Source organism: Rhipicephalus sanguineus, chromosome 5 (genome assembly GCF_013339695.2).
Source record: "Rhipicephalus sanguineus isolate Rsan-2018 chromosome 5, BIME_Rsan_1.4, whole genome shotgun sequence".
NCBI lineage: Eukaryota > Metazoa > Arthropoda > Arachnida > Ixodida > Ixodidae > Rhipicephalus > Rhipicephalus sanguineus.
Window position 1 is genome coordinate 149,970,999 of NC_051180.1, and position 12,457 is coordinate 149,983,455.

A 12,457-nucleotide genomic window follows, 5' to 3' on the forward strand; every position below is an offset into this window, starting at 1 on the left:
CGTCTTCCTTGAACGTTGCAACGTTAATATTGTGTTAAGGCGGTGGCCACACGTCGGAGGATGAGCCCTGATTTCGTTGAGCTGCCATCTCATCAACATCAATGTTTCAGACGCCTCAGCTGTGTACTTTTGTCCGTTGGTTGCTGGACAAGATGGCCTCCTGCAAGACCGCGTTTTTCCAAGTCAGCTGTGTGCGTAGTTCTCGGCGTCGTAGCAGTTTGATGACGCGAGGACGTCAAGTGGTGCTACATCGTGGGAACCGCTGAAGTGACTGCAAGCTTGACGACATTGTGCCAGAATGTTCTAGCGTACTGTACGCGCACGATTGTGCTACACTTAAAATACCGCGCTTGGCCTCGAGCGTCAACCTGGTACGCCTGTGTGCAACAAGTGTGTTGTTATCGTTGTTGCGTCGGTTAATATTGAATTGCAATTGGAATACCGTTTTTGCAAAGGTGAGTGAAGCTGTAAGTAGTTGTCCTGCTATATGCTCGCTACTCCACGAACATTACTTCTAGAATCGCATTTTATTTTGAGCTGCACGTACCAAAGGAGAATCTAGCATACGAGATACATTGCACGCGTGCGCATTTCCTATATAAGTCTGAGTAATGCCATGCTCAATTTAAAGCGCATGTGTTAGAGGATTGTGGCTTCAATGGTGAAAGTGATTAGATATTCCGAAATATGTGATTGCAATGCAGTTAGAATTTTCTCATATGTTAATACGGTCTGTGAACAAAATAAAAGAAACGCTGTGTGAATGTTTGTTGGTCATTTGCTACAGTACTTTCGCGCATTATTATGCAGCTGTGTGACGTCTGTTAAAACGTTCAGCAAGTTAGATTTTGGTTTTCTTGGCCTAGTTGAGTGCTAAGAGTGTTAGGCGAAGATAAAATCGCGTGTCTTTTGTGCGTTTCTTAAGCAGGCATACAGCCGTAATAGTCATTGTTGTTGTACTGTTTGGGGTGTTAAATAAAACAAGAATGCTGTTTTGTACTGCAACAATTTTTATTTCATCTGTGTTAACAGATCACGCAAACAACTTGGGCACATGCACGTAAGAAACATACGCAGTGCATCGCGCGCACGCATAAAAAAACGTGCCTGTCATTTTAAAACAAATAATATAGAACAATGGACGTAACAGACGGCATGGTTGTCTAGTGGAGTAGCGTCGGCAGTACAAATATCAAACCAGAATGAAACATGAATAGAAAAACGGAGAGTAACAGGCGCTTTGCCCACGGCTTCTATGAGCCGCGCATATCCACCTATCGCCACCGTCCGCCGTTGGTGGCGCCACCAGTACCACTGAAAGCAGAAAGCAGCAGCGCACGAGGCGGATAGCACTGGCCCTCACACAGACCAAGGCCACGTACGTGATCAGCGACTCGCAAACAGCGATTCGCAATTTTGCGAACGGGCGCATCTCGCAAGAGGCTTGCCACATACTACAGCGACATCCCGTACATCCAGGAGAGGTCGACTTCGATAACCGAAGGCACTTACTGTGGATACCGGCACACACCGGACTGAGCACCCCAAACGAAGCGGCTCACCGTGTTGCTCGAGGCCTCACTCACCGAGCATCACCGGAGGAAGAAGAGCCCCCGCGGGGTACGGCAAACGTCTGGGCGTGGGAGGATCGTATGACCAGGTTTTACGATATAACAACACACTACCAGTTACAGAGACGCATATACCCATCTCCTCATGATAGGCTAAACAGGACGCAAGCGGTACACTACAGACAATTACAAACAAATTCGAACAGAAACCCCATACTCATGCACGCCATGTATCCAGATATTTACACTACAAACAGATGCAGCTCGTGTGGCGAGGTTGCCACGCTTAGCCACATGTTGTGGGAGTGTCAGGGCTTAACAGACAAATCGAACAGTGCCGATTCATCCGTCTCTTCCACCGCCAGCCTCCGCTCGCGCTGGAAGACCGCGCTGCTCAGCTCGAACCTGACAGCACAACTCTGGGCCGTCCAGCGTGCCGAGGAAGCCGCTTCGAGACAAGGTCTCGGAACCGCGTCCGCGGTGGGTGCCCAGGCCCACTAAAAGGACGCCGGACTCAAATCTCATTGATTTGACAATAAAGTTTCCGTTCTTCATCTTGAGCTACACTTGTTGACAGGCAAGCAAATGCAGGTATAAATGTAGTATATATTTCACGTCGTTTCATGATAGAGCCATTCGCAACTCTCTATTATGACTACATCAATCTTGAAAGACTGTTCTCGCGTGAAAGACTGTGAAAGACCGTTCTCACGAGTAGCACCCTTCGCAGATGATTTTTACAGACTATACAATGACATCCACAAAATTTCTACGTAACACCATGAAAGTCTCGTTTGGTGAATGCTCTTGAATGCTATAATGTTGGATAATGAGAAGAGTTTGAAGAGATAATGACGATTTTGATTATCCTTACTTGCGCAACGTTGCTTTGCACGGAAGAAGAAAAAAATGCCCCCACCTCCCCGAAGGGAATCGTGAGCAAATGCGAATGCATTTCTTGCGCCGAGAGTACACGGCGCAGTAATTTTAATGGCGTAAATTAATGACGAGACGAGGATTTGTACCGTAACCATTTATTTACACATTCAACAGCACCTGTTTGTGTTGTCATTGTACCTGACGGCCATAATCTCAGCCTTGTGGTCGCCGTTGGCGTTTCACAGCGGCGTCTCGAGCACACATTTCGAGAGGCGCCCAGCCAGCGGACGGGAGAGTGGGGCGCAGGAGGGAGAGAGCGCGAACGGCGAGAGGAGGAGCGGCGAAGCACTGCTGCGGAGCCGGCGCGCGCCCGCGCAAACCGCGGTGAGGAGGCGGAGCGCGCGCAGTCACGTGGGGTGTCACGTCGCTGCGCCGTTGCTACAGACGCTCCTCTCCTTTCCTCGCGCCGTTGCTATGGGACGGCGGATTCAGGGTCGCTTATAAAGTGCATTCGCACTTAAAAAAAAAAGAACACAGCCAGCATTTGCACGCGAACTTTCTTGTTTTTTCATCCCACTATCAACTAAACACGCCACCTCTGGCAGAGAATAACTGACGTATTGTGAGAGAACGCGCGCAGTTCGGCTGCGCTTCCTAAAGTTTGCCTGCACAGCGGAAGCACTGAAGCCTACCGCGTTCTCTGACAATGGCGCTACTCGCAAACAATCAGATACTCTCGATTCGTCAAGCTCCACTTTAAACGACGGGATTGCATGCTGGAGAGCAAGTTTCTTACGCATTCAAAAATAATATTATTATCTGGGGTTTAACGTCCGAACACCACGATATGATTATGAGAGACGCCGTAGTGGAGGGCTCCGGAAATTTCGACCACCTAGGGTTCTTTAACCGTGCACCTAAATCTAAGTACACGGGCCTCAAACATTTTCGCCTCCGTCGAAAATGCAGCCGCCGCGGCCGGGATTCGATCCCGCGACCTTCGGGTCAGCAGTCGAGCGCCATAACCACTACGCCACCGTGCCGGGGCTTACGCATTCAACAAGTACGCTAAGATACTGCGCATCTCGCGAAAACAAAGCATCAAAATAGAACACTAAACACTATTTTTAAGCTCTTCCGGCGAGAAGTCTGACAACACTTCATGCTTTGGTGTCTTGTTTTGAGCTACTATATAAACAAGGAGATGCTGAGGAACTCCTAAGTGCATGAACGGGACAAGCACTTTGCAAGATATTTTTGAGCCCCTAGGAAAAGTTGCCTCAAGTTCCTTGAATATACGCGCTCTGAAAGTACTCTCTCGACGCGTAATCCCTCTCAACGGGAACGATGTCGCAAGTTATTCAAGCAAGCTTTTTGCCGACGCAGTCCCCTTTGAGCAGCAGACTGGTCGAGTTTGGGCTTAGAGGGACTCTTTGGAAATTAGATATATAAATAGCATTAGCGTGCCCTTTAAGAGAAGATAGAGACAGCCTTCGCACGTGTCTTCCAATTATTTTACCGTTTGAGCCAGACCTTCGAAACATTAGTCTGTCCAAGTAAGGATTATTCCCGACACTGCTATGCATGCTTATTTGAAGAATTTCGTTTTAATTTTATCGCTGCGATTGGAAGCGAACGACAAATTACTGCGCACACCGAAGGACACAATCCAAGTTTTACAAGATTATTGCTGCCAAATTCATGACATTTTTCAAGTTCTCTAGTTAAAGGATGTTTCATACATTAAACCACCTGAAGAAATGCAAAATATTTTGCGACAGTCATCGAAAGCTCACCGTCGACGTTAAGGCAATCAGCACTGACGCAACGTCATACTGCTAACGAAACGCGTATAACCACGACATAACTATGTAATCATTGCTGTGCAGTCTGCATTATTTTCCTCAATCCTGCGCCCACAAGCAGTCGTCGACCACGCATCATCTCCAAACAGTCGTCTTCATGCAGCACGATCCTGCTGTTGTCATCGTTATATTGTAATCAATGCGCCGTCATTATCAATTGGACGTCGTACCCTCGTCCTTATAAAAAAGTGGTTCCTTCACCGAGCAGGAAATTGTGACGTAGGAATGTCGCTGAAGATTATTAAAGATTTCCTGCCAATGAAAATATGCCCAACATGGACGTACGTCATGAGAATAGCGGCGTTCCCGGCAAGTGTCAGTTAAAGCATCACCAAACACAGTTCTTAATTCACACCTTTTTAAAAGCGTAATAGCTTATATGCTGACTCAAAGAAAACTTCTCCGTCTCTCTGTCACGTAAGACGAACCGATATAAAAAAAAGTGTGTCCAACAAAATAGGTTCCTGCAATATATTGCAATATATTTGCGTCCAGGTACTGAGTTTTCTACCTTGGGCACCGCGCTCCGAAGTCGAGTATCTTACGATGTGGAATAAACACGTGCGTTTGCAGGCGGTGAATATATCTCAACCATCGCATGCACCGCTGCTCCCAACCTTCGTATCCTTCCTCTCCCGTCCAGCATGCCCCCCGTTCTGCACGCCGGCCGTCGTCACGCGTCAGCGCAGCATCATTCCCCTCCTTTTTCTACACAGGGAGTCGCCTATACGGATGCCTCGTTCGTGGCTCCTCGGGGTTCATGCGGCTACGCTATCTACCATCCACACCTTTCGACGCCTGAAACCCACACCAGCGGGCCATACCTGCACCCGCCCAATGTACTTTCTAGCAAAACAGCCATTTGGGCTAGTCTCCTCCCCCCCCCCCCCCTCCGCAGTTTGAATTTTCTTTAGTCCGGTTTTGTTCGAACTTCCTTTTTGTATAGACGCGTGCGCCTTCATGATCTGTTAAGGGGATATCCATCTCCTTTTGTTTCGTTTCGGCGAAATAAATTGCACCACGTGCCCTTTTTTGTAACGTATTTATGTGTGCTCTTTCAATAAACCTTCAGTTGCGAGTGTGCACTTTGTGTCGTCGATTCCTCCCTTCTTATGTCCTTGTTCCCGTAGTGCGCCTTTTTGCTTTAAGATATAAATGTACTTTCGCTCGAGGTCCTTTCCATTGTCCATTACTTACAATCATTTTCTTCCCTCCCTTCACTTCCCGAGTACATGATATACTTTGAATCTTACGCCGCCATCCGTAACATACAGAACCGCACATTACCCCCATCCCTCCAACAGGAGGTTGAGCGAGCTGTCTATGCACTGCAACCTTCCCCTGTTTTCCTACGCTGGGTTCCTGGGCACTCGGGGATTGACGGCAATGAGCTGGCTCACCGGCTCGCCCGTGATATATTGCACCGGGCACCGTTCATTCCCTGGCCCACACCTTCGGAAGACAGTGGGAGCTCCGTCAAGAACGATGGGAAGGTCTCCCTGCGCCATACTATCAAGGAGGTATACCTACAGCTCCGACTCGACAAGCGTCTTTACCCTCCTCCTCATCCATCGCTCACTCTGCTAGAGGCTCGAATTCTACGGCACATCCAAATGAATTGCCTGTTCACCCCCTCTCGCCTTTTTCTTTATAAATATAGATCGGACCCCTGCTGTCCCAATTGCCCATCTACATATGCAGACCTGTCACGCTGCCTTTTCTACTGTGCAACTGCTCAGCAATCCAGTTCTTATCCTCCCCCTTCCCTTTCCATCACCACCTGGCTCGACTGGATCGGCGCCGAAGGGGAAGAAGAACAGCGTCCACTGATCGCGCAGGCGGTCGAAATGCTCGGCCTATGAATTTGGCTGAATAAAAGTCTATTACTACTACTACTACTAGGAATGCGTTGTGCTGGTGACACAAATCATATGTGTAATAATACTTCCCATAGAAGCTTTATTGAGATACATTGTGATGGTAAACAAATGCCATCTGAAGGACACCAAAGCCCGCGTGGCACATTGTACAAGTCGAAATATTTCCGACTTCGAGAATATTGATGCCAAAAATGTGTTTCGGTGGTCGCAGAATGTGCCTTCTGTGCGATTGTTCCAGAAGTGTAAAAATGCAAAAAAAAGGCATAAGACGCCCTGTAGGGATCACCCGACCACAGCGTTCCACCCAGGGCTGAAACTACGGAGTTTCTTTACAATAAAACTCTACGCGTACGGACCACTTAGACAACTCCTAAAAAATATTCTTGGTCGATGATCGGGCATTTTAACCAATCGCAACGCTCCACCTTCCTTAGGCCCCCTTCCCGGAATCATCAAAAGAAGCGGCGACCGCGCTTGCCCTCACGCAACTGATGCCCGGTACGTCCTTACCGATCCGAAAACCGCGCTCGTAAATTTTGCGCGAAGACGAGTCCACTAGATCGCTTTTCGCATTCGCAGTTCGCCCACCAAAATCCAGTCCCACGATGTGGAGCTGATCTGGGTACCTGCGCACTCTGAGAATCCTGGCACCAAAGCCATCAACGACCACGCCCGAGGTCTCATTAACCCGGTGGCGGCGGCATCGGAGTCGGGCTCTTCCAGGGAGTGCATGCACTCTTTAAACGAGATAACTGAGGCATATCGCGCCCAAAGCCAGTTATACCCACGCCCTACCAATCCCCTGACAAGTTTCCCCAAACATTATGACGCCACCTTCAGACCCGCGCCCTTCCCTACCCCTATTTCCCTTCCCGCAACCACCCGGGAGCATACACCATGTCCTTTGCTCAATACATCCACCCCCATGCTGCCCTCACCCAAATTCTCGTTTAATGCTCGGAGGACCTTTCACCGCGAGGCCTGGAGCCACTGACGACATGGGAGGAATGGGAGGCCAGTCAGCGTTTGACGGACCGGGCCAGGCAGAAGATCGCCACTGGCCGTACCTTGCACGTCATGGAGCTGCACGAACTCGTGAACGTACAGTGGGGTCGTACGTGTGGGATTCCTTTGGTAAAATAAATTTTTGTCCCTCTCTATGCGTGTTCCTTTCAGAATACCGATCTCAGTGGGGCACTTTTTCAGCTTATAAAACAAATGTCATGCAGGAACGATCAACTGGATGCCAGCGTCGCTACAACTGCCCTTGGCCATATGATGAAGGCCAATTCTGGAAAAAGGACAGAATGTCCGAAAGTGATGCAGATTAAATGACGATCGCGTCCTCTAAAATGTTGGTTTTCTTAACGAGATCAAAGTTCTGAGGGAAATACAAGCCACCATTATTAATGTCGGTTACTTTTCCTGCTTTATGTTATCTTTTGTAAAATAATAGCGGGGCTTGAATTTGACTCATGCGCAACGCTTGTGAAAACGTGCTACCATGATTAACAAGACGGGGTGACATAGGCGGGGCTTATGTTAACCATGGATAGAATATTGTACTATTTAAAAAAAACAGTGAGGTCGACAATTGGGCTAGTTGGTAAGGTTCCATTATGGTTAAAGCAGCGTAAAAACATGCACGAAGAAGGAGACACAACGAACTTTATGTCTGATCTAATAAACACTTCACTTGTGAGTAAGTGCTCCTTGTGTCTCCTCTTTCGTCCGTGCTTTTTGCGCTGCTTTAACCATAATAAAAAAAGCAGACTTTTCGAGCGTGGGTCAAACTTCTTCCCCAGGACGAGTACTTTTGATAGGGCAGTTACCAATGATTCAGTTCTGCCGCGAAGAAACCGGTACTCGATATATTTAGAAGCTGCGTGGTAGCAAACGGTGAAACATGTAATGTTAAGGGCGAACATCGCTTTTATATTGACACATCTAGACATCTGGTTATAACGGGTTTCTATTAAAACGCTGTTGATATTTGTGCGTGCGCATGGTTGACGTAAATCATTACAGAAATAGGTTCGCGGAGCTTCGCGCCCTAAATGTTGAATACGTCTACTTTTAACGATGTCTTCCACGTAGCAATATCAGTGTATTATTGCGCGGGATTGTTTGGTAGGCTAGGAATTCATTCCGCATTGAGGCGATTTATACGGCCGGTAGTAGGTGCCAAGGAGGAAAGCATTATTGCATCCAATGGCGAAGCAAAAGCACCCTTAGGACTTCAGCTTAGTACCTTCTTTCGCCGGTGACGAAGCCGAACACGATTTTTGTTTCCTTCACTTCGCACACGAGAAGTTAGAACATTATCTTCTATTGGTGAGAAGAGCACGGTTAACCGAACGCCTCAATGATCATTTTCATATCACGAGGCAGTGAGTGGTTGACCGTAAAGCACTAATGGCGAGAGCCTAAAATCTGACAGTCTTCATTCCATTACCAGGAACAGAAAGGTGGTTACTGGCGTGTTTCTCCGTGCTAACTTCTCGTATTATTTAATACATGCAGCTACAGGAAGTTCGTACATCTGCCCTTAAACATAAAGTGCTAGACATCGTCATCACGTGTAGCGGTGTCAAGCATTTGCACACAGAGAAACTTTCTGGGGTGTATTCGAACAGGCAGGTACTGTAAGGGCTACTTTTCTGTGAAGTCGAAGAGGTGGCTGCAGTACTTTGGAATGCCGCTCTCTCTGATAAGCGTTACCTTAAGCACGAGCGCTCTGGCGGATGTGTAGATCGAAATTGGGAAAGCTTCAACTGGAAGGAACTAAAATTTTTCACGAAGTGTTTCGCACGTGCAAGCGCTTAAGTATTTCTCAAACACTTTCAAGTTCAGAAAAGCATTTGCAGAGGATTGCACACATCGTCATATAAATAATAACGCTGTGGAAGCATCAGTTTGATTCAGCAACACTACTGAGCGATTTTTTAAAGCACTTCAGAGAAGAATAAATGACACGATCGAGAATTACCTGCGGCCATGCATTAAGCTTTCGATCTTGGCATTGTAAGGAGCTTTGCAACATGTTTTCTTAGTCGCTCTTTCACGGAAATGCACTAAAGGTTCTAGAATGTGGTTGAAAAAATGAATGTTTTGCAAACTGGTACTGGTTCAATAATGTACAATAACAACGACAAAAAAGGCGCGTTCCGTCACACCATCCCGTGAAAACGTGGTGCGGCTATCGCCTATATATTTAAGCTCATTCAAAGTTACAGGTGACGTTAAGCCGGACCTTCCGCGCATCACGTGCAGGTTCTAATGAACTAGCAGGCACCACAGCTGGCAAGCATCACTCCTTCAATTACGAAACGGCAATTAGTCACCTGCATCCAAATTTCGGCTGAGTAGCAAAGCTGCATTTCCTAATCGTCAACACTGTGCTTAGCCTCGACTTACAAGCGCTCGCTCTGCTTTCTTTGCTTCCTCGTTCGTTGCACATTCAACGTAGCTAGCTAATTGTTGAACCAGCAGCCTCCTACAAACGGACGCTTCGTATCAGTTCTCCCCATTCGAATATGCAATCGAGAGGTGGGAGCGACCTGATACAACACTAATTGCGCCTCGACAACAGCTGGCGTTGCGCGCCTTTTGCGACGCGGTTGCCGCGAGTAATTGCGCCTTATTCTCCTTGAAGCTACCTGCGCGCACGACGGACACCTGGTCGCAAAGAAAACGGTTGTTTACACTCGAAATTGGCACGAGTAAAGTGCCGCTTACAAAATCTTACGGGAACTAGAGCGTGGCACGTTATACCGCCTTAATAAGACGCACATCTTCCTTCTGTAGCGATGCTACATATTGCGTAATTTGATGGAGCCCCTACGCTTCCATTCTTTCACAACAGCTGTTTTCGTAGTACTCAGATTTATTCACAGAACATGGTAACCATACTGCCAGTAAAGCAAACCGTATTGCATGTATATCGTATGTATTAAGCTGTTTCTTGTTCTGGTTGAAACAATTTTGTAGCGTTATGTGCATGGCGGAAATGCCTTCCATCGCTCCGCTTCACAACCAACCGCTTTGAATATATCGCCCACCGCTCCGCTTCTCGTTTGAAAGGCGCGCCTGAGGAACCACTTAAGTAGTAACTGAGCGCGTGCACCACAAACGAGCCATGCCTTGTCACCAGGTTACATGAAATAGAGTCTCAACAGATGGTCTTGTCGTTTCAAAAAAAATTGGGGAGGGATGAAACATATAGAGAAGGGCATTTCAGCTCCACTAACCTGAAACCTGGGGAGGGGGCTAATGATGCAGTGTGCGCCTGTGTTTCCCACAGCAAAATCGCTGCTGATTGGCAAGGCGAGGCAGAAGAAGATGAACGGCCTGACCGAGGTAATTTGCCACAACGTTTTAAGAGAGATTTTTTGATGAGGCACTAGTGGTGCCAAGCCTGAAACCGGGCATGTAGGGAAGGGTGTTTCAGCTCCGTTAACGTCGTCGGAAAACTGCGTCAGAATGCAGCTTACCCTGGTGCTTCTTCCTATTCTTCCTTGCATGCGCGGTTTCAGTTCCCTGCCGCATGTAGAGAAGGGTGTTTGAGCTCTACTAACGTCGTCGGCTGGGCTAATTGTTGCCTTCTTCATTTTCAGTGGACCGGTGGCGAGTAAAGCATCATCACTATGCATTAGATGATGATTGCCTTTATGAATAGCCCACGACCACTCTGGAGGATTGGCCAAGAAACGAATAATTTGTAGATAAAAGTGGTCACCTATGAATTCTATGACTAATGAGTTATAGAACTGCTGTGTTTGAAGGAATTGTGTTTCAAATTCATGACGTTGCTGTAGAGATCCACGTTTGTGTCTCTGGCTTTAGAAGGTCGCAGGTTCGGTCCCTGCCGGCGGCAAGTTGTCTTTTCATCCACTTTACTTTCTTCACATTTATATTCCAATATTAAAAATAACATCCCCTATACTTTCCTTGGCATTATTGTCTGTTACTTCTCATTAATAATGTGTCTAACAAAGAAAAACGAGCCCTTAAAAGTCATCTTCTTTCCTTCATTTATAGCGAGGGTTTCGTTCTGGCAGATTTGATGCCTTCAGGTAGTATGCGAAGGATTATTGGTCAGCTGCCAGCTCGCAAAAAGATCACGTGCTACGTGACGCCAGAAAAGGCAGAAAAAGAGTGTTCCACACTCGCCGCCATGGCTGCGATCGGCGATGACTAACACTCCTAGGTTTAAATGCACATATATACCCTATAAAGTGGACGGGAGGATGACCGCCGCCGTAGCTCAGTGGTAGAGCATCGGACGTGTTATTCGAAGGTCGCAGGTTCGGTCCCTGCCGGCTGCAAGTTATCTTTTCGTCGACTTTACTTTCTTCACATTTATATTCCAATATTACAAATAACATGCCCTATACTTTCCTTGGCATTACTGTCTGTTAGTTCTCATTAATATTGTGTCTAACAAAGAAAAACGAGCCCTTAAAAGTCATCTTCTTACCTCCTGGCTTTTGATAAGAAACTTGTGCGCCTTGTTAAATTGGTCGAGCATTCTGACAGCGCTGCTAAGCCATACATAATGTTTTAGACAGTAACGACGAACCTACAACTCATAATATACATAGTATGGACCGGTGGCAAGTTGCGGGATTCACCCATTTTTTCTGGCGCATACCCGCTTAGGATGGACCGCGACTACGATATGACGCGCCGACGTGACGACGACATGACACGCCGACAAGCCGGAAACCTAGGGTGCTTCGCCCCTAATACCTTCCACTCTAGTGCCAGTGCTAGAACACAAGCGCCCTCGTTTCCGTTTTCTATGCGCGTCATATTTGCCAGAAATGCGCGACCAGAAGTGAAATGTGGATGTGCGTCGAAAGTGGGAAGCTTAGAAACTTGAAATTCCTACTATCTCGCACTCTTCACGGCGCGCACAGTTACCCTTGTAGACGTGTACGAACTACATAAAAGGGATCCGGACGATATTCACAATAGTCAGTCGAAACGTATCGGACGAGGTCAAGGTGGGACAGCTGTTAAATGGAATTGCCGATTATGTATATATTTTTTATAGCTAAGGGAGCGAGAGATAAGAAACATTTTTTTTTATTGAAAGGTTACTCAGTTCTAATGTAAGCGGAGCTCTTTGACCAAGACTCCGCTGGCTATGGCGGCTCGACGGGCCTGTTCCAAAGTTCCCACTTGGCTTTCCAGGGCCTGTACGGAGAATACACATCTAGCGACCAGTGTGCTAGTCTGAGTGCCCGTATTAGTGAGG

The 12,457-nt window shown here is 47.3% G+C and overlaps 1 non-coding gene across 1 annotated transcript; it reads left to right on the plus strand.

The window, feature by feature from the left end:
- Nucleotides 1-11,450: 11,450 nt before the first annotated feature.
- On the plus strand, nt 11,451-11,522 carry Trnat-ugu (transfer RNA threonine (anticodon UGU)). The gene has a single exon. It is a non-coding gene; the product is annotated as a tRNA-Thr (tRNA).
- Nucleotides 11,523-12,457: the final 935 nt, after the last annotated feature.